The 21948-nt window shown below is 44.3% G+C and overlaps 1 pseudogene; it reads left to right on the top strand.

The window, feature by feature from the left end:
- Nucleotides 1-21948, top strand: part of LOC127422168 (diacylglycerol kinase beta-like) — a 78137-nt pseudogene that overhangs the window by 24240 nt on the left and 31949 nt on the right.

The following is a 21948-nucleotide window of genomic DNA, read 5'->3' as shown; positions in this document are numbered from 1 at the left end:
GAGATCAGCAGTTTCAGAAATACTCAAACCAGCCCGTCTGGCACCAACAATCATCCATGCGATTATCTAGTGGCAGCAGTGCAGTGCATTTGGGTCAGGAGCTTCAGTTTATTGTTACATCAACCATCAGAATGGGGAAAAGATGTGATCTCAGTGATTTGGAGCGTGGCATGATTGTTGGTGCCAGATGGGCTGGTTTGAGTATTTCTGTAACAGAACGCTATTCTGAGATGCGGGTTGGCACTGTTTTGGCGGCACGAGGGGGACCGACACAATATTAGGCAAGTGGTTTTAATGTTGTGGCTGATCGGTGTATACTGTTTATTAAACCTCCAATTAATTGGTTATCAGCTGTCTTTTCTTCTGCTTTCGATCTTGTTTCTGAACAACAATTTAAATCGATCATATGATTTGGTGATTATAAACAGCTCCTTAATGTTTCAGATAAGGAGCCAATGTCTACTAAGTCAGTTTTTTAGTCTGGAGCCCTGTGTGTTAGAGTTGAAAGTTCAAAATAACTAACATGTTTTTTCTTCTTTTGAGGAAATGCAGTGCCAGTTTCCACATTTGTGGACATCATGTTTATCAAGGCGCTGATGTACAAAAAATTAACAGATTTTTTAAAGCGGCATATCAAATGAAACTAGAGACTGTACTCTTTACAAACAAACAGGTTTCAATGAAAACTTAGAGATTTCTTACCAGAGGCACTTTTGTTGGCACTGTGCCCATAGGAGCGCTTCAAGGAAATCGACGGCATGCTGTTGTGTCACGTGACTCAGTGTGGCAGAAGTTAACCTTTTAAATGACAGTCTAGAGTCTTGTGAACAGTATTCAATCCGTTTTTATATTTTTTACTATATTTTAACTCAAATATCTATTATAAATAATTTGTAAATAGTTTAACTAGTATATTTTTTTTAACTTATTTTTTGTGAAATGTTTGGTTTAAATAATGTGTATCTTTCTTTAAAATACAGTTTTGAAAGTTATCTAATGCAGTGACTTCCATACATTTTTAAGTCTGGCTTCTGTCAAAATACTTTTTAGGGCCACTCTACAAGAAAATAAGATTCCTTAAAATCTAAGTATATACTACAGACCCACAACAAAAAGAGATGTACTCACAAAAACACTTCTGGCCAGTGCACTAGTCTTGTCCTTTAACCAAGATTCAGTATGTGATGACTGTGAGTGGAGTTTATGAATGAAGAAGTGAATAAGGCCCCTAAGTAATAAGACTAAATGAGCTAATCAAGAGAGCTGAGTGCTTTTTGAAATGCCAAGAGCATCTATTACATTAACAAAGTCATCGCTCATCACTGTGGTGAGGAGCAAAGCTTGCCAATTGACAATGAAATATGCCGTAGACGTTACAGGGCTCTCGTCTTACTGCATGGCGATCAAGCACGTCATGTGTTGATGCATCTTGGACCATCTGAAATCTAATGATGCTTATTACGGTGACCGCATGTCAGCCATTATCCAGAAATGTCAAGGGAAATATGGTAATTGACATTTACAGGTTTGATGGCTCTGTTTTATTTTAGATTTGTACACGTCTTTAAAAAAAAAAGAAAAAAAAAGGGAATTGTAATAAGGGAAACATGCTTGCACAAATGTTAGTCAATGTCTTGTTAATAAGGGAATTGAGGGATACTGGTATGTTTTGATTAATTTAAACTTTCAGTCCAGTGATCACCTTTATGTAATACAAGGGTGAGAGATACATGAACATAAAGGACATGTTTTATCATAGGGTTTAGTTTAGTGAACTTAAATTGAATTAAAATTCATAAATACAAATTTAAACCATTAGTTTAACCAAAAAATAAAAATTCTGTTATCATTTACCCACCCTTATGTTGTTTCAAGACTGTATGACTTCTATGAAACACAAAAGGAGATGTAAGGCAAAATATTAGGGACTGAAAGCTTCAGTCACCACTCACTTTCATTGAATGGAAAAAAGAGCAGCATCAACATTCTTATAACTAAATATAATCTTATGAGAATTAATCATTTTCATAATTTCTCCTTTTATGTTCCATGGAAAAAGAATGACAGGATTTTCATTTTTGAGTGAACTAACCTTTAAATGTTCACATTATGTTCATACCAAAACAGTGTGCTCGGATTTGAGAACAACACCAAGACATCAGCAGCAGATCCTTCAAGTCCTGTAAGTTGCAAGGTGGAGCCACTGTGGATCGGACTTGTTGGCCCAGCACATCCCACAGATGCTCAATCGGATTGAGATCTGGGGAATTTGGAGGCCAGGGCAACACCTTGAACTCTTCCTCATGTTCCTCAGACCATTCCCAAACAATGTGTGCAGTGTGGCAGGGTGCATTATCTGGCTGCAATAGGCCATCAGGGAATACCATTGCCATGAAGGGGTGTACCTGGTCTGCAACGATGTTTAGGTAGGTGGTACGTGTCAAATTTGACATTCACATGAATGGCCGGACCCAGGAATTCCCAGCAGAACATTGCCCAGAGCATCACACTCCCTCCACCGGCTTGTCTTCCCACAGTGCATCCTGGTGCCATCACTTCCCCAAGTAAATGGTGCACACGTACACAGTTATCCACGTGATGGAAAAAAAAAAGTGACTCATCGGACCAGGCGGCCTTCTTCCACTGATCCTAGGTCCAGTTTGGACACTCGCATACCCATTGTAGGTGTTTTCGATGGTGGACAGGGGTCATCATGGGCACTTTGACCAGTCTGCGGCTATGCACTGTGTGTTGTGACACATTCCTCCCATAACCATCATTAACATTTTCTGTGACTTGTGCCACAGTAGACCTTTTGTAGTTTCGGACCAGACGGGATAGCCTTCGTTGCCCTCACGCATCGATGAGCTTTGGGCACCTAACACCTTGTCACCGGTTTGTGGTTTGACCCTCCTCAGACCACTGTCGGTAGGTATTCACCACTGCTGACTGGGAGCCACCCACAAGCCTTACCGTTTCAGAGATGCCCTGACCCAGTCGTCTGGCCATAACAATTTGGCCCTTGTCAAAGTCGCTCAGGTCTTTACTCCTGACCATTTCTCCTGCATTCAACACTGATTGTTCCCTATCTGTCACTCACTCGACGTTGTGTCGATGTAGTGACACTAGGGGTCACTCTTGGGAGCCCGAGACACCTCTGGTCTTTGATAAAAGGCCAATGAAAATTGGCGAGTGGTATTTGCATGCCACTCCCCCGGACATACGGATATAAAAGGAGCTGGTATGCAACCACTCATTCAGATTTTCTCTTCGGAGCCGAACGGTCATGCTCATTGAGCTGAATTCTACTGTTCATTCACCTCTGCTGGATCTGACGGCGCATTTCAGCTGCTTCTCCCTCCTCTGCACTGGTGCACTGCAGAGAACGCCCCTGGGCGCTTCGGCAGAAAACAAGAGAGTATATTTTCTGAAAGAGCTTTTTTCCTCTAAAAGAGTATATATTTCTCTAAAAGAGCGGCACACACGGAACGTCTTTTTAAAGACGCGTCTTTTTAAAGATGCCTTTCCGATTGTGTGTTATTCCTGGTTGCGGTCATTATCTCTCAACTTTGGATGGTCATGATTGCTGTCTTTCGTGTCTGGGCGCGACCCACATGGAGGCAGCGTTCTCATTGTGAGAACATGACCATGGCAACGTTGCAGTCACGGCTTGCTTTCGTAAGAAAGCAAGCCACCCCAGTGGCTCCCCACCTCGGTCCTTCTACCTACGGGTATGAGGCCAGCGTGGCAGGCACTGGGGGCGATTTGGGGACCCCAATGGGATCGTCTCCGCTGGGTATCCCCCCGCGGACCTCCCATTCCCCAGCACGCTCGTATGCCTCAATCGGGCTTCCGGATGAGTTCGCCGGCTCATCTCACGGCGAGTCTGGCTTCTTGTTCGGAGCCCGCGAAGATGATGAGATCTCGAGCGCAGCATCGGAGAGCGGGTTTGTCCAGTCGGACGCAGAAGCCTCAGCTGGGCTTCCCCCTTCGGAGACAATTGCCCAGTCACAAGCCGATGCCGAAATGATGGACATGCTTTCCCGGACGGCCGTGAGCGTCGGGTTAGAGTGGAACCCTCCACTCTCCCCTGAACCCTCGCGTCTTGATGATTGGTTCCTGGGCTCACGGCGCCGCTCAAAGCAGCCACGCCCCGCTCCAGTGCCATTCTTCTCGGAAGTGCACGAGGAGCTGACGAATATGTGGGAGGCACCTTTTACTGCCCTGCCCCGATTCCGAAGTTCCCCCGCTCTCACTACCCTCGATGGCGGGGCGGCCAGGGGCTATACGACGATTCCCCCGGTGGATAAGGCGCTCGCGGTGCACCTATGCCTGCAGAGCGCCGCCACCTGGCGCGGACGCCCTAAGCTCCCGTCCAAGTCCTGTAGGCTCACGTTGTCCCTGACGGCTAAAGCCTACAGCGCTGCTGGACAAGCTGCCTCTGCCCTGCACGCCATGGCTCTCCTGCAGGTCCACCAAGCCAAGGCGTTGAAAGAACTGCATGAGGGTAGTTCCGCCCCAGATTTGATGCAGGAACTGCGCTCAGCGACCGACTTCGCTCTCCGAGCGACGAAGGTCATGGTGCAGTCTCTCGGGCGGACAATGGCCACACTAGTGTTCCAGCAGCGCCACCTTTAGCTCAACCTGGTCAAGATGGGTGAGGCCAACAAGATACGGTTCCTTGCTGTCCCCATTTCTCAGGCTGGCCTATTCGGCGACACCGTCGAGGACTTTGCCCAGCAGTTCTCGGTGGTGAAGCAGCAGATGGAGGCAATCCGGCACATCCTGCCCCGGTGCGACTCAAGATCCCGCACCCTGTCTGCTCGTCGCCACGGGCGTCCCCCTGCAGTGACTGCACCAGCTCCGCCGCAGCCCGCCCCTTCGGCCCGGCCCCGGTGTGGAGCCCACCGCAGGAAGCAGATGCCACCCGTCACTGGTCACAGCCGGCGCCTCAGGACCCACGGAGGTCGTCAAAGCGCCCCTGAGACGGGCGACCCAGAGACGAGGGAACCCACTCACCTGGAGCTGGTAAAAAGACCACTCCATCCCCCGGTGGAGGGCCAGGCGGAAAATCTTTTATTGCCTTTTTGTTTAATTTCGCCGCATGCCCAAGTGGCTGCAGTACCCAACAGTTCAGCAAAAGAGCGGCTTCCTTCCTCCCTGGGTCACATACCCGGTGTGCACGGTCGTCACCACGACTACCGTCCACGGGTTTTTTCTTGCAGGATTGGCGCTCCAGCGGTGGCCTTTCTGCCCCTGAGCGCCCAGTTGTGGCACACAGCCTCCCCCGATATGGCAGTCTCCACGGGTTACGAGGACAGGCCTCTTCCTCCCCCGTCCCAGGCTGTTCCGGTGGTGGTCACAAGGAGCCAGGTAAGTGCTTCGAGTTCGGTCCTGGTTACTCTCACGTGATCCTGAGACCCCGACTGGGCTATGTGCCCAAGGTTCCCACCACCCCTTTTAGGGACCAGGTGGTGAACCTGCAAGTGCTGCCTCAGGAGGAGGCAGACCCAGCCCTGTCGTTGCTGTGTCTGGTGTGCGCTTTACGCATCTATTTGGATTGCACGCAGAGCTTTAGAATCTCTGAGCAGCTCTTTGTCTGCTTTGGTGCACAGCGGAAAGGAAGCGCTGTCTCCAAGCAGAGGATCGCCCACTGGCTCATTGATGCCATAACTATGGCATATCATGCCCAGGACATGCCGCCCCCGGTAGGGCTACGATCCCATTCTACCAGGGGTGTAGCAGCTTCCTGGGCCATGGCCAAGGGTGCCTCTCTAACAGACATTTGCAGAGCAGCAGGCTGGGCAACACCCAACACCTTTGCAAGGTTCTATAACCTCTGGGTGGAACCGGTTTCATCCCAGGTAGTGGCACGCAACACAAGCGGATAAGCCCGGGATAGCCGGCCGGGTGTATCGCTTGCACATTACGCCTTCCACCTCCTTTTGAGCTAAAGATGTGTGCCATTAATTCCCAGTAGTGTTCACAAGTTTGTTCCCTGGTTGACTTCCTCCGAGCCCTGTGGCAGTCGAGTTTTCAGAGAGATTCGCTGCCGGCCCAGTACACGTGCTAACTAAGAGTCCTGTTCTGAGGTAGGTGCTCCACATATGGCGGTTCCCTGTTAGGCTAACCCCATGCGATATATATCTTCCGCTAATTCGTCTCCCTGTTGGCAAACTGCATCTTCCTTGGGCAGAGCCCCTCTGCCCCAGGCTCCATGTTTATAGTAACTCCTCCCCCATTGGGCAGGATCTATCTTGAAGACTCTTCACATGGCTGGAAAGACCATGTGACGTATCCTTCCACTTAAATATCACCCTCTCTTTGGGCGAGGTGTGGTCTCCGCTGTGTCTTCCCCTTGGGAGGGACACCCCCCGACTAGACCTGGCAGCCCAGTCGGATAATCCCCCTTCTTTTTTAGGGAGTGGAAAAAAGAGAAGGGGAAAAGAGGCCACGACTGGGTTAAGCCTGTCTCTATCTCTTGGGTAGTCGACTTGTCCCCAAAAAGGGCCGTTCGACACTCATAACTATGTTGGGGGAGGTTAAGTGTCGACCTGGTGTGCTGGCTATGAGGCACACAGTAGTCTGCCCACCACACACCGGCAGTTCACGTAACACAGTTCAGCCAATTGTGGCGTTTCGTATAGGGACCCCTAGTGTCACTACATCGACACAACGTCGAGTGAGTGACAGATAGGGAACGTCGTGGTTACTTGTGTAACCTCCGTTCCCTGATGGAGGGAACAAGACGTTGTGTCCCTCCTGCCACAACACTGAACTACCCGCTGAAATGGCCGGACCTTATATCGGCTCCTCAGCATAAATCCTGAATGAGTGGTTGCATACCAGCTCCTTTTATACCCGTATGTCCGGAGGAGTGGCATGCAAATACCACTCGCCAATTTTGATTGGCCTTTTATCAAAGACCAGAGGTGTCTTGGGCTCCCAAGAGTGACCCCTAGTGTCACTACATCGACACAACGTCTCATTCCCTCCATCAGGGAACGGAGATTACACAAGTAACCATGACGTTTGCTTACCATCTAATCTACCCAGACCTTGACATGTGGCCTTGTTAGGAGATGATCATCATTATTCGCTTCACCTGTGAGTGGTCATAATGTTTTAGCTCATCTGTGTAGTGTGTTGCCTTCTTCAGCATCAATGAATGTTTGCACCTTTTGCAATACAGTAGTTTCTGTATAAGTCCCTCAATTATTCTCAGGTGTCAAAAGCTGGATATAGCCACACTTTTTTACTCAAGAACAGAGGGCAGTTTCACTGCTCGGGACAAAGCAGGGACTCATGCACAACTGTCACAAATTACAACACAACACACCATATTAAGAACCAAGGGGATATAAACTTTAAACATGATTTGTGAGTTCAGTTATTATTTTGTCTTGTAGAATATACAGTATGTAAATATCTGTCATGTCAAATACCATAGCTTCATTAGGGCAGTACTAAAAAAAAATATGATCCCTCTTATAAAAAAAAAAAAAGAAAGATAAACATCTTGCAGATTCTGCAAGGGGGATGCAAACTTATGCACTCAAGTATATATATATATATATATATATATATATATATATATATATATATATATATCACATAAACTGTAGTACATAGAACAAGAGTAAAGACGGCACAATAATCATGTTTCATTCAGATCCTATCATATCCAGGCACAACAAGGCCTATTTCTCACTAAGAATTTGAGGAGGGTGTATTCAGTAATGTGTTAATGGAATTTAATTTTCAGCATGTTGACTAATTTAGTTGTTTGTTTGGATTATGGAGAAGTGCAAATCTTGGTGGAACTGAGTGTTATTTTTCTTATCACATTTTACATCAAAACACAAATTCCGTTTTGAAAACAACTGAAAACCAATAGAGATTACAGAGCAAGTCATGCTCATAATTACTTTGCAGATTATGCAAATGAAAAACAGTGTCTTCTGTAATGATGTATTCAAATTGTTGCACTAAGGAATTTATAAGCCAACAAATGCAGCTGTTTATAAACAAGATGGTTTAGGAAACATTTTAACATAGGGAGGTATGTTACTCCTTACATAGTAGTTAGAGGAGTTTAATTTAAATAGGTTGATACCTAACTTTTTAATGAATGTACACTTTAACACAAAATGGTATGTATTAGTCTTGTTCTGTACAGGAGCACTCTTGCTTTTGTGATTTTGCTCGATTCACAAAATGTAACAAAACATTGGCACGTTTATAATAAGTTTACAATTAGGAACGTGTGTCGATTTAAGAGCGACATAAAAAAAAACCTCTCAAATCAAAGCTGTTCCATATTAAGCTCTGTTTCGTTGACCGATCGCCTTGTCAAGTGATATTTTGGGTAATTAGGTGCCATTTAAATACCAAAGTTGAAATATCCCTCTCTGTTAGACAGAGGGTGTTATCATTTCGGTCAAAGCCAGAAGCTAGAGACAGTCCCTAATCACACAGGATCGCCTAAGATAATGTAGTCTGACTCCTAATAACCCTGCTTTCATGTCAAAGTCATTATTCTCTTGGTGAAGGCAAATCATCTGCCTGGACAAGCCATAATTGGACTAAATGGTGAACTATGGGAGAACATTACACATGTCCCTTTATTAATTTGGGATGAGAGTTTTGCAGTGGTAATTATCGGGAAGGGGTGGACAATGGCAGATGAAAGATATCGAATGACAGACTGGTGTAACTTTTACTTCAGAGTCAATGAAAGGAAATCTGGGCCCTCGTCTCTCGATATGGTCTCCATGAAAGCTGCCTGCATTTAAGCACCGGCATCAAACCAGAGCCAGGCCGAGAGGAGACCATACCTTTGCTCTCGTGTTTCTATTTATTGTGCAGTTTGTAAGAAAAGAGAAATACAATCTTTTAGATACACCTGTCATTTTGCCTTTCTTCTTGTGTAGCGTTGAAGAAAACAGAGCCTTGTGGGACCCGGGTCCTCCCTTTGGTCTTCATCTAACAGCGGCTTTAAAAGATGTCAACAGTGAAGGAATTGATTTTTTTGGCTTGCACCAAAATATTTCAGCCGTGAGCTAGCAGGGGGTCTTCTGTGTGGAGTTGGTTCTTTGGAGGGGCTCGATTCAGAAGTGATCCTAACAGTGTTTGGAGCTTGGGGGAAAGAGAGGGAGGCCCGCTTGGAGAAAGTAAAAACTGAAAAAAGTTTCTGCAAGTTTTCTGCAAGTCTTATCACTTTCTGAAACACAACGAAGTTCACTCACACTTTTTCATTTTCAAAAATAGATGTTTTTTCTACATTTTTGTGAACTTTTGATCTTCAGAATAGTCATCTCTTTTTGGATAAACCCTTCTTAATGATTTTTTTACCAAATTCAGTTTTTATTTTTAGTTCTGAAAGCTTAACAAACAGTGGTTTCTTCTGTTAGCCATAGACCCAGAATTTATGAGCCAAGTGGATTTTGAATGCAGCTTCCAATAAATTATTTGTATCTTTGATTATTAAACTACACAAATATTGTAGGCTAAAAAGTTTTAATATAAAATGGTCAGTTGGCCCATCCAATTGACCCTTCACTAAGTGCTGCCCCCCTTGGTTACTGTTGCTTGCTCTGACAAGCTTTGCAGAACTTCCTATATGGAATGAATAGGAGATTTCCATGAACGACTAAATGCATAATATTCTCATAAACTAAATGCATATTATTTTTATGTGGGTTGGAATGAAAAGTGATATTGCAAAGCATTTTTATTTGAATTTTTTTTAAGAAATTGTTAAATTACACTGTAATATGATTAAAAACTGTGTAAACTGTGAATCAGAATTGAGGCAAATGATTATCACAGTAACCACAAAAGTAAAAAGTAAATGTGAAAAGTGAAAACAATTACACACCTGATAACATTAGTACAGTTTAAGTGTATAAGTGCATTATCCTGCTCAAAGAGGCCACTGACATCCTGGTCTGCAACAATGTTTAGGTAGTTGGCACGTGTCAGATTGACGTCCACATGAATGGCTGGACCCAGGGTTTCCCAGCAGAACATTGCCCAGAGCATCACACTCCCTCCACCTGCTTGTCGTCTTCCAACAGTACATCTTGGCGCCATCACTTCCCCAAGTAAGCAGTGCACACGGACCTGGCTGTCCACGTGATGTAAACAAAAACGGGACTCATTGGTCCAAGCGACCTTCTTCCACTGCTCCTAGATCCGGTCTACGGCAACCCAGCCCAATACACAGCAGGGAGGTGTACTGTGTTTTGTGACACATTCCTCCTGTAACCATCATTAAAATTTTCTGTGACTTGTGCCACAGAGGACCTTCTTTTGGTTCGGACCAGATGGGATAACCTTTGTTGCCCTCGTGCATTGCTGAGCATTGGGCGCCCAACACCCTGTCGCCGGTTTGTGGTTTGTCCCACCTCGGACCACTGTTGGTAGGTACTCACCACTGCTGACCAGGAGCACCCCACAAGCCTTGCCGTTTCAGAGATGCTCTTTACTGGTAAAGTAAAGATGGTCTTTACTCTCGCCCATTTCTGCTGCATTCAACCCATTGGCTACGAGAACATGTGGCCTTGTTAGTAAATGATCATTTTTATTCGCTTCACCTGTGAGTGGTCAATGATAATAATGATAATTTTTAACGCGTTATTTTTTATGTAATTAATCGCACTGAATTAACGCGTTAAATCGATAGCCTTAATATAAAGTCAGATTTGAACCAAGAACCTCTTGCGTACTAAACAAAAAATGCACCACTAGACTAAAATGTCTTATAACAAACTACTATGTTGTTAAGTGTTTTTTTCCCCCTTTGATTATGTCTTATCTCACCTAGGGCTCCAAGTAAGCAAGTACTTCCACGCCCTTGCACAGACCTACACTTAATCTGGGTGTTTTGCACAGTGATCAAGGCAAAAATCTGTATTGCTTTAATCAGACTTTTGCAGGCCCAGATTGCATGAGTACCTTCTTTTTCGTCCTGTAAAGTATACAAGTGTCTTTCTTTTTCTTCCCAACAAAATATCTGGCCTTCAAAATCTCTGTCATCAAGCCACATATTTGCTTTACATCAAGACTGCAAATATTCTCTATACATTACCATAGCAACAGATCATTTACAGTACACAAAGTATATGCGTACAGAGAACACCCGAGTGCATATGAATGTCTTACCCACAGGGGTCAGAGAGGAAGAGTGCGGTGACGGTTGCCAGTAGAGCCGCCAGCATCCTGTAGACGTCTGGAACTCTGATTACGTGCAATGTGTTTGATTAATTAGCCTGCGCGGAGGAGCCGAATCACGTGTTCAGTCCTCTTGTCAATACTTATCATCGTTGGCTAGAGCCCCAGCGAAGAATCACAAACACCTTATCTGTTAAAATGCATGCATATGCATGGGGCCCAAGTTGTTTCCAGTAGTGTGGAAGGGCGATCAGGCCTGTAATTTGAGCTTGGTGTGGGGGAGGAATTTGAGCTTTCATCTGAGTTTTGTCTGGTTTTAAAATACATTCATCTGGTTTTAAAATACACACGTCTCTGTCTGAGGCATCTTTGCGAGGAGCTTTTGTTCATAGCTAATGGTCCATGATAAAACCATCATGAAACGATTAAATAAAATCCTCAATCTGTTGTCTTTTCATGTTCACACAGCTGTTTTGATCATTTCAAGATTTTAAGGCCCAAATGCACAGAGAATGAGGATAGAATTTAACACACCAGTATAATATGTCAAAAGCTACTAACGAACCATTTTCAAAAGCTTATGCAGATTCAATGCATTGAATAGGAGAGACTAGGGTGAGTTGTAACACCACCAGTTTGACCAATTAGAAAAATAGCTAGAGGTGTGAAATCACTGTCATTAATATAAAAAATGAAGGATATACAGAGCAAAACATATTGCAGTAAGAGAGTAAAATTTCATGTTAAAGAATGTTATATGAATTAACTGAATCAGCAGTTATGAATCAGCAGGTTCTCTCATTTAAAAAAATATCAGAACTATGATGGCAGGCCAGACGGGAAGGGGTATAACAGTACTTTCCAAAGTGCTTTTTTTTTTTTGAGCCCATGAAGATTACACAAAATGGAACGGTGTACAGGCCTACATTTGCCATAGTTCTGAGAGTGTTATGTGTTTTGTCACATATTTATTATACAGTATGACTGTGATAAATTTGTTTGCTGCTTTGAATTAAAGGAATATTTCGGGTTCAATACAAGTTAAGCTAAAACGACAACATTTTTGGCAAATCGAGGTTAGAGTAAAGCACTTACAACAGAGGTGAATGATTTAAGTTAGCTGATAAATAAAAGCATTTATATTAATTCCTCTGTTAAAACCTGTGTATGATCTGTAAAGCTATTTAAATAATAGTTTTTACAGATGTTTAAGAGTTTACTGTGTTATGACGTCATTGCAATGAAGTTGTAAAATTAGATATAACTCCACACAGAAAAGTTAAGCAATTTTATCACAGTAAAATTATGTTAAAACGCATATTGTATACATCTTGTGGCTACATTTTTAAAACAAAGTATATTTTAATGTTTATGGATTGGTCCCATTCACTTCCATTGTAACTCACTGTATATTGTATATTTTGAACAAATAAATTTGACTCCCTAATTATTGCAATTTACACTTGTAGTGCAGTAGTTTATAACAACAGCATTCTTTGTATTTGACACTGATTTACAGTTTAGGGATAATTAGTGGATTTCTAAACTACTTCAATTTGTAGCAGATAAATATGGGAATATTATAGCCATATTTGAGACAAATAGTGCAAAAAACTAAACAAAAACAGAATATGTTACAACACTGCTTTGTCTCCTTCACAAGGATGGAATTTCGGTATGCATGGAAAACAACTGATTTCCTTTTTCTTCTTTTGTAGGATGCCTCTATTGCCCATTGATTCCAAATTATGAGAGAGAAACATCCAGAAAGGTTTAACAGCAGGTACTTCTCTCTGTGTGTGTGTGTGTCTTAACACCAAACACTTGAGCAACACTGCATTTTAACTCCCACTGTTTCGGCTCTCATCTCAATCTGTGAGCTTGCCAGCGTGTCTGTTGGGTTTGCAGTGAGTTAATGCACTGCTACCACTCCTTCCCACCTTAGGTGTGTCTCAAAGACTTCTGCCATGCTTTTATTCCCTAAAATTGGAGGAAGGCGTAGGATTGTATTTATGGATTACAAAATCTGATCCTAAAATCTTCTTAGAAATCTAAAGAGAACTATTTTAATGCACTTTAAAAATAACTATTTACGGTAGTTTAGAGATACAGATATTGGTATATTTTATCAAAGCTGCAATCACATATCCACATTAAATGCACCAGTTTGGTGCATATGCATATTCTTCCTTTTTTTGCTTTGTAAGATTGTCTTTACAACACATTGAAAGGCTCATCCACTTCAACCCTTTAAGTTCAGATGGGCCCTCAGAGAAAATATTATTATCAGCTTAATAATAACTACAGTCTTGACCAACACAAAATAGGTATTGTTTTAAAGCTCAGAATCTGTACTTTACAATGCGTGTAGGCATTTTGACCAAAACTGAAAAGTGCTTTGAAATTTGGAGACAAATCAGAAGTGTTCCGTTTTGATCATTTATTTATTTTGCACTGCAGATATTGTAGTTGGTAAAAACATCAAATTGGTCAAATATCCATGTGCCATATGTTGTTGGAAAGCTCTCAAAGAGCAGAATACAACCAGCTATTTGCTTTAATAACAGACAACAATATAACAAGTAATAGCTAAGTATGTCTTTGACATACGTTACATGTAAACAGGTGTTGCTTATATGCCGCATTTTCATTTCTAAATTCATGAAAAATAAACGGAACATGAAATATCTCATAACATTACTTGGAGGAGGCGATTATCGTTAAAACGAGCCCACACACAACATAATCCGATGCATAGATCATTAGATAATCCACGCAAAGCACAATGTTCACACAACACATAATGTGCAATCTGGCTAAAACACGTTGGCTTTCCTCAATCAGATGACTAATCATCTAAATGATGTAGTACGTTGTCCAGTGTAATGGAACCCTTTACCAATGGTATTAGGATTCAGATCACTACAACCAGAAGTGGAAGTCATTCAGATATGGGCAGAGAGGATCATTCACTCAGATTACATGTGGCCACCAGGAAATGGCACCAAGTACATGACAGACTCAATGATGGCTCAAATGACACAGAATAGAACTGAATGAGATCACGTTACTCATGCCTGCATGCTTTGGAGAGAGAGCATACCTTTAGTCATTGTTGTATTTGCATGCATAATTAGGTCTTATGTACAATTATTAGGTTTTATTCATTTGGAGATGCTTTTGGACATTAGGATAAATTATTTCTGTAATGCTATAACTTTTGATTGCTTTGTCAAATCAACACAAAATTTTACTCAGTTAAAGGTGACATGATTGGGAACAGTTTTTTATCTTATTTACACCTATAATGTCAAATCAGAAAAATCAGGAAAAGTTTTTTGCTGCAAGTTTTTTTGTGATTTTTTTTAGCAATATCATAATAAGAGTCTCAGAATTTATCATCTATATCATAAAAAAAGTGAAAGGTTTTCTTTAAAATGATACCAAACACTTGACCCTCCTTTGGTTTTTTTATTTGATTTATTTATTTTTGTATTGAGTTATGAGCCTTTAATTTTGGGTATGCCACTGAAACAAGAAATTTTTAAAAACACCCTCAGAGCTTAAAGGCTTAATAATTGGCAAAAAGCCTTTACTTGACATGATGGCCGTGAACCACGATGTACTACTTGCTATTGTTAGTCAGAGGTAGGTGGTATAGACCTTATTCATGGTAGCACCATCTTAGGTTTTTAATGGTAATGACAACGAGGCTGAGGGATAGACTTGCATCTCTTCAATGGCTTGCACGGTATAAAGCTGTAAAAAGCTCCTAGATCACATCTGATTTTCCACAACTTAAGTTGTCTGGAGTTTTCTGTCTACTGAATGTTCCTGAAAATATGTTTTTTCAGTGTTTTGTCTGCAGAAAGATTCAAAAACACTAAACTGCAATACAGTCCATTGAAGAGACTGTACGTCTATCCCTCACTGCCTCATTGTCATTCCTGTCAAAAATCAAAGATAGTGCTGCTGTGAATAAGGTCTATTAGGGTAAGGGAACATTTTCATTCTAGTGAGCATTTTATTGGACAAACATTTGTGCAAGCCCCTTAGTGCAAGTTGAGTCATCAATAATTTTGGTCCATTTTCCCAGAAGATAAATACTATAAATTTTAAATGCGTGGGTTACTTTTGCCAACTTTTAGGAGTACACTAGGATATAGATGCCCTTAAGATAGCAGACATTAACTAAAAGCTTCCTATTTTGGTTTCATGGAGTCTGTAATATATTTATTGTTATAGTTGGACAATCATTCCTTTAAAATCCCATATCAGTCAACCACTAATATGAATATTGATGGTGACATGCCTTCCTCAATGTCTGTGGTTGTTGTGCCCCTAAATTTTTTTATCTCACTGTATAGTCATTTTTGAATGATTTTGATAGCTTTTGGAATAACATAGGAACATGTATGCACATATACATTCATACATGTATGCATGTACAAAAAGTATTTTTACGTTATTAAATGCCTGTTATGAAAAGTATGGTTGTGCAACAGATATACACTCACATAGTGCTTTTAAGAACACTATGGTCCTAATAAAGTGCCTGTGGTCTTCTGCTGTTGTAGCCCATTCGCCTCAAGGTTCGACATGTGCATTCTGGGATGCTATTCTGCTCACTACAGTTGTACAGAGTGGTTAGAGTTAGCATAGTCTTTCTGTCAGCTCAAACCAGTCTGGCCATTCTGTTGTGCATGAAAGTCCCAGGAGATCTTACTGAAATACTCAAACCAGCCTGTCTGGCACCAATAGTCATGCCACAGTCGTAATCACTGAGATCACATTTTTTCCCCATTCTGATGGTTGATGTGAACATTAACTGAAACTCCTGACCTGTATCTGCATGAGTTTATGCATTGCTGCCACATGTTTGGCTGATTGGATAATCGCATGAATATGTAGGTCTACTGGTGTTCCTAATAAAGTGCTCAGTGAGTGTAGGTGCTCCTTTGTGTTGGTAGAGATCGTTTTATTCTTCACTGAAGGGATCTGACTGATGTGGAACATCTGTGATTAGCCCACAATGTGTGCACCTTCTAATGATGATCAAATTTGATATCTATGCTCCCATTAATATTTAATGTCCCAATAAGTCAGTACGAACACAGGCAAGTAATTGGTTGGGTAATTGAATTTGCTTGGGTAGTTTGACATCATTTTTCCACCACCGTAATGACACAAGACCTTCAGGAGAGTCTTTTAATAATCAAATGATAATTATACTTTGTACGTGTGATGCTATGTTTCAAACCTGCTGAGAAGATAGCATTTTAATTTCTAGAATAAAGCCTTCAGGAGATACAAAGAGAAGGCATGAATGCTTTTGTTTATGGCAATGTGTTGATGTTAATTCATATCTGTGTGAGACATACAAATAAGATATAGTATTCTGATCACAAAAAAGCATGTGTACAGGAAGCGCAGAGAAACTGTTTTATTCTAATATTGCTTTTGAATAATGATTAAGATATTTTAAGAAAATTATACCATCTGTTATTTGAATTTGATAAATAATTCACATGAGAGAATGGGTTTAGGATCTCTCTATTACATAGTATCTTTTCTCTCTTAATAATGCATGACCATAGTTAGGAAGGTATTGCAGATTTTTTTTTGTTGGATTTATCTAGGTACTTTTATCTTTTACAAATATATTGCTGTTTAATATATCATCATATTACGGAAGCAAAGGCCATAAATATCTTGCACACAATTTCAACGCTACTCTCTAGAAAAGCCAACCCAGTTTTAAATCTAGTAACAACTGTTCTCTGTGTTTTTTTATTTCTTCATAATGTTTTTAGACCATAAGCCTTATTAGCTAGGTGAGATAGCTTGCAAGCTGATGACTCTGGTACATACATGGTATGCTAGGCCTAAAAATATAAGAATTGTGTGTTTTTGGACTCCAAAACATTGGTACAGACTACTTGCTTGTTTTTGCTTGATAATTATGCAAGATGTTTATGTAGTTTAAAGGGGATTTACATTTCTATATAAATATTAAAAGATATACTTATTTCTATTAAATTCTAAGCTGTTAAATTCCATTTCATTCTGTTGTTTTTAATTCCATTTAATTTTATTCAATTCGATGTAATTCTATTTTTTATATTCTATTTGACTATGTAAATCTATGTAATTTTATTTAAATTCAATTTAATTCTTTGTATTGCAGTTAATAGAATTTTTAATTTAATTCTATTTAATTTAATTGGATTTCATTCAATCTAATTTTATTAAATTCTGTTCAGATGCTGTTGGGCAGACGGGTGTTCGGGAAACCTGTTTGAAAACGTCTTGGTTACTGATGTAACCTCTGTTCCCTGATGGAGGGAACGAGACGTTGTGTCGATATAGTGACACTAGGGGTTCGATCTTGAGAGCCCCAATCACCTTTGCTTAAAATAGAAAAGGCCAATGAAAATTGGTGAGTGGAATTTGCATGCCACTCTCCGCCCCGGACATACGGGTATTAAAGGAGATGGCGTGCATCACTCAATTAGATTTATGCTGAGGAGCCAATTCAGGGTCCCTGGCCTGAGCGATCGTGTCTACCACCGGTGGCGGTGCTAGGTCTTCCATGTCCTGTCCAGGAGCCAGACGTGGAGATTCCAGAGGTCCGGCCGCAGGTGCTGGAGCATGCCCTGCACCTGAGTGAGAAGGTCCTGCCTCAGGGGAATGCGCCAGGGAGGTGCTACTGTCAGGAGCATCAGATCCAAGAACCGGTCCGGTTGGGCCAGTACGACACAATGAACAGGACTTGCTGCTCGTCCTCCCTGACTTTGCACAGAGTCTGTGCAATGAGGCTCACAGGAGGAAACGCATACTTGCGTAGCCCCCGAGGCCAGCTGTGCATCAAGGCATCTGTGCCGAGGGGGGCCTCAGACAGGGAGTACCACAAGGGGCAGTGAGAGGAGTCTTGGGAGGCGAACAGGTCTACCTGCGCCTCCCCGAATCTCTCCCAAATCAGCTGGACTATGTGGGGATGGAGTCTCCATTCCCCGCGGAGCGTTACCTGTCATGAGAGCGCGTCCGCTGCATGGTTGAGGACACCCAGAATGTGAGTGGCCCGCAGAGATTTCAAGGTCTGCTGACTCCAAAGGAGGTGGCGGTGGGTGAGTTGCGCCATGCGACACGAGTGTACACCACCTTGGCGGTATATGTATGCTACAGTCGCTGTGTTGTCAGTTCGGACCAACACATGCTTGCCCTGAATCAATGGCCAGAGCCTCCTCAGGGCCAGCAATACTGCCAGCAACTCAGTAAGCAGTTGATGTGCCACTGGAGTTGGGGCCCCATCCAGAGCCCTGACACTGCCAGCCTGTTGAACACGGCACCCCAGCCCAAGTACGAGGTGTCTTTCATGACCACAACGTGCCTTGAGACCTGCTCTAGGGGAACACCTGCACGTAGAAACACCAAGGGCTGAAAGTCTGATGGCACTGTGGCGTGAAGATCACACACCGGGTGCCGTGGCACCATGCCCACCTCGGGACTCGAGTCTGTAGCCAGTGCTGAAGTGGTCTCATATGCATCAACCCGAGGGGGAGAACCGCCGCCGAGGATACCATATGCCCCAGGAGCCTCTTTAATTGTTTCACTGGCGCCGTTACCTTCTGCCTGAAGGTCTTCAGGCTGGTCAGCACTGACTGAGCACGTTCGGTTGTAAGACAGGCCCTGTGAGTGACCGAGTCCAACTCCATACCGAGAAAAGAGATGCTCTGCACAGGGGAGAGCTTGCTTTTCTCCCAGTCGAGGTGCTGAAGCACAAGGTCCCTGTGCGCACAAAATAGATCTCGCGAGTGAGCTAGGATTAGCCAGTCGTTGAGATAATTGAGAATGCGAATGTCCTTCTCCCTCAGCGGGGCCAGGGCAGCCTCTTCAACCTTGGTAAAGATGCGAGAAGACAGGGACAGACCAAAGGGGAGGACCTTGTACTGGTATGCTCGTCCCTCAAAGACAAACTGAAGAAAGGGTCTGTGTCAAGGAAGGATCGATACGTGAAAGTACACGTCCTTCAGGTCGATGGCCACAAACCAATCCTGAAGTCGTACTGAAGCCAGGATGCGCTTCTGCGTTAACATCCTGAATGGAAGCCTGTGTAAGGCCTTGTTCAGGGCACGCAGGTCCAAGATTGGGCGCAACCCTCCCCCTCTCTTGGGAATGATAAAATAAGGGCTGTAGAAGCCCTTGCACAACTCGGCTACAGGGACGGGCTCTATTGCTCCCTTCGCCAGAAGGTTGGCAACTTCCACCCAGAGGACGGAGGCACCCTCGCCCTGCACCGCGGGCGGGCGTTTGGTGAACTGGATCGCGTAGCCGAGGCGAATCGTCCTGATGAGCCACCGTGAGGGGCTAGAGAGCTCTAATCAGGCCTCCAGTCTCCATGACAGCGGCACCAGGGGGACGACTGGACTAACTGTGCCCGGGCAGGGTGGTTCGCGCCAACACAGAGCAGGCACCCCACCTGGAAGATAGCCTAGGGGGGATGTGCTGCTCTGCAAGCCCGCAACGGTGGCTGGTGACTGGGGCGGGCGAGCAGCACTAGAGACCAGCACACTTACCTGTTCGCCGGCTAATCCAAGAACCCCAGACAGGCTTTGAGGCGGTCCTGACTGGTCTGGCCCGGGGCATCTCTCCAGCCCCATCATCGCCCCTGGGCCAGCGCGTGGTGAGTATAACATTGCCGAGTGCCCTCTGAGCCTGAGCCTCAATCAGGCGAATGCGAGTACTTCCCGTTCCCTCGAGAACGAGGGAACGGGAAGTACTCACGTTCACCTGATTGACCAGAAAGACTTCCAGCGCCTGGCTGTTGTGAGTGTGCTGGCCCATGGAATGAGGAAACTGCTCTTTTATTGACCATGTGGGTGCCGAGGCTCAGAGGGCACTCGGCGAAGTTATACTCACCACGTGCTGGCCCAGGGGCGATGACGGGGCTGGAGAGATGCCCCGGGCCAGACCGGTCAGGAGTAGTCGCCTCATCCCTGGGCAGGCCGTGTCAGGACTGCCTCAAAGCCCATCTGGGGTTCTTGGGGGCCAGCTGACGGGCAGGTGGAGCTGACTTCCCACAGGAGGATCTTTTTCTCTGAGGCCGGCGTGCGGGCTCCGATGGTACAGGAGCCGGGGCCGGCACAGCAGGGAGAATGGCTCTGGTGAGAAGCAGATGGGGTGCGGGACCTCGGTGGCCTGATGGGCGAAATCCTCTACGGTGTCATCAAAAAGCCCCCCTTGGGAGATGGCCGCATCAAGAAAGCAGACTTTTTCTGCATCACGCATCTCCGCAAGGTTGAGCCACAGGTGCCGCTCTTGGAACACAAGAGTGGACATCGTCCGGCCCAGGGTGCACGCCGTGATCTTCGTCGCACATAAGGCAAGGTTGGTCGCAGTGTGCAGTTCCTGCATCAGCCCTGGTTCGGTCCTACCCTCGTGCAGATCTTTTAGCGCCTTGGCCTGGTGGGCCTGCAAGATGGCCATAGCATGCAGGGCGGAAGTGGACTTATAGGCCTTGGAAGGGAGCCTTGGTCGGTCGCGCCAGGTGGCTGCGCCTGAGGGAGCTCGACATATCCCTTAGCCGCTCCGCCATCGAGGGTTGTTAGAGTGGATGAGCCTGCGAAGCGTGTATGGGCAGTAAAAGGTGCCTTCCATGACTTCGTTAGCTCCTCGTGCACTTCCGGGAAGAATGGCACTGGGGCGGGGTGGGGCGCGGCCGTGAGTCACGCTCCGAGCCCAGAAACCAATCATCCAGCCGTGAACGCTCAGGGCAGGGTGGAGGGTTCCACTTCAGCCCGATGTTCGCAGCCGCCCGGGCAAGCATGGCTGCCATCTCAGCGTCCGCCTCATCCTGTGCTCTACTCTAGCTCAGAAGATTCGTCCGCTTCCGATAGCAGAAGCCCACCCTCTGATGCCTCGACCAAAAGCTCATCCTCGTCGCGAGCCATGAACGACACATTAAACCCGCCCTGAGGCAGACCGCCTGCATCGCTCGACAGCTCGTCCGGACAGAAAGAGCGTGCTGGGGGATGGGAGGTCCGTGGGGGTTGAGCCAGCGGAAACACTCCCATGTCCACATCCAGATCGCCCACGGTGCTTGCCGACCTGGCTGGCTGAGCGTCAGCCCAGGACGGACCAGGTTGGGGAGCAGCCGCGGTGGCTCCTTGCTTCATGAAGAAGCAAGTGAGTCGTGACCGCAATATTCTCATGGGTATGTTCTCGCAATGAGAACACAACCCTTCCACGAAAGCCGCCTCGGCGTGCCGGCGCCTCAGACACTCGAGGCAGATTTCATGGGTATCCGGAGGGGAGAGATAATAGCCACAATGAATTGTACAATAATTGATGATAATATGAAATAAGTAATTATTTTTGAAATTCTGTTTGGTGAAATTACACTGCAACTTTAAGTCTCAATTTTGGCAGTCTCTTAATTTATAAGTCATTTTTAGGGCTTCTTTGGCTGATTTCTCAGTGCAACTTTTCCAATCTTTTAAATTTTTTTTCAGTTCTCACTTTGTCTTTGTCATTGCAATAACCTTAGTGAAGTCACAAATTTTTTATCGGCTTAATGAGCAACCCAACAATGGTCAATTGGTTTTTAATTATAACGCCGCATTGTCTTGTTGATAACGGACGAGAGTCTTGAGTGAACCCAGCTCCCTGGTTTTATTTGCACCTCGGCTGATTACCAGAAGGAAGGTGAGAAGATTTGACACTTTGCAGATAGATTAATTTACTGCTGGAGTAAGACCAGAGGGTGATAATGAG

This window comes from Myxocyprinus asiaticus, chromosome 31 (genome assembly GCF_019703515.2).
Source record: "Myxocyprinus asiaticus isolate MX2 ecotype Aquarium Trade chromosome 31, UBuf_Myxa_2, whole genome shotgun sequence".
In the NCBI taxonomy this organism is placed as follows: Eukaryota; Metazoa; Chordata; class Actinopteri; order Cypriniformes; family Catostomidae; genus Myxocyprinus; species Myxocyprinus asiaticus.
The sequence above is the reverse complement of the archived record's forward strand: the minus strand, read 5'-3'. Positions and strand labels throughout refer to the sequence as shown.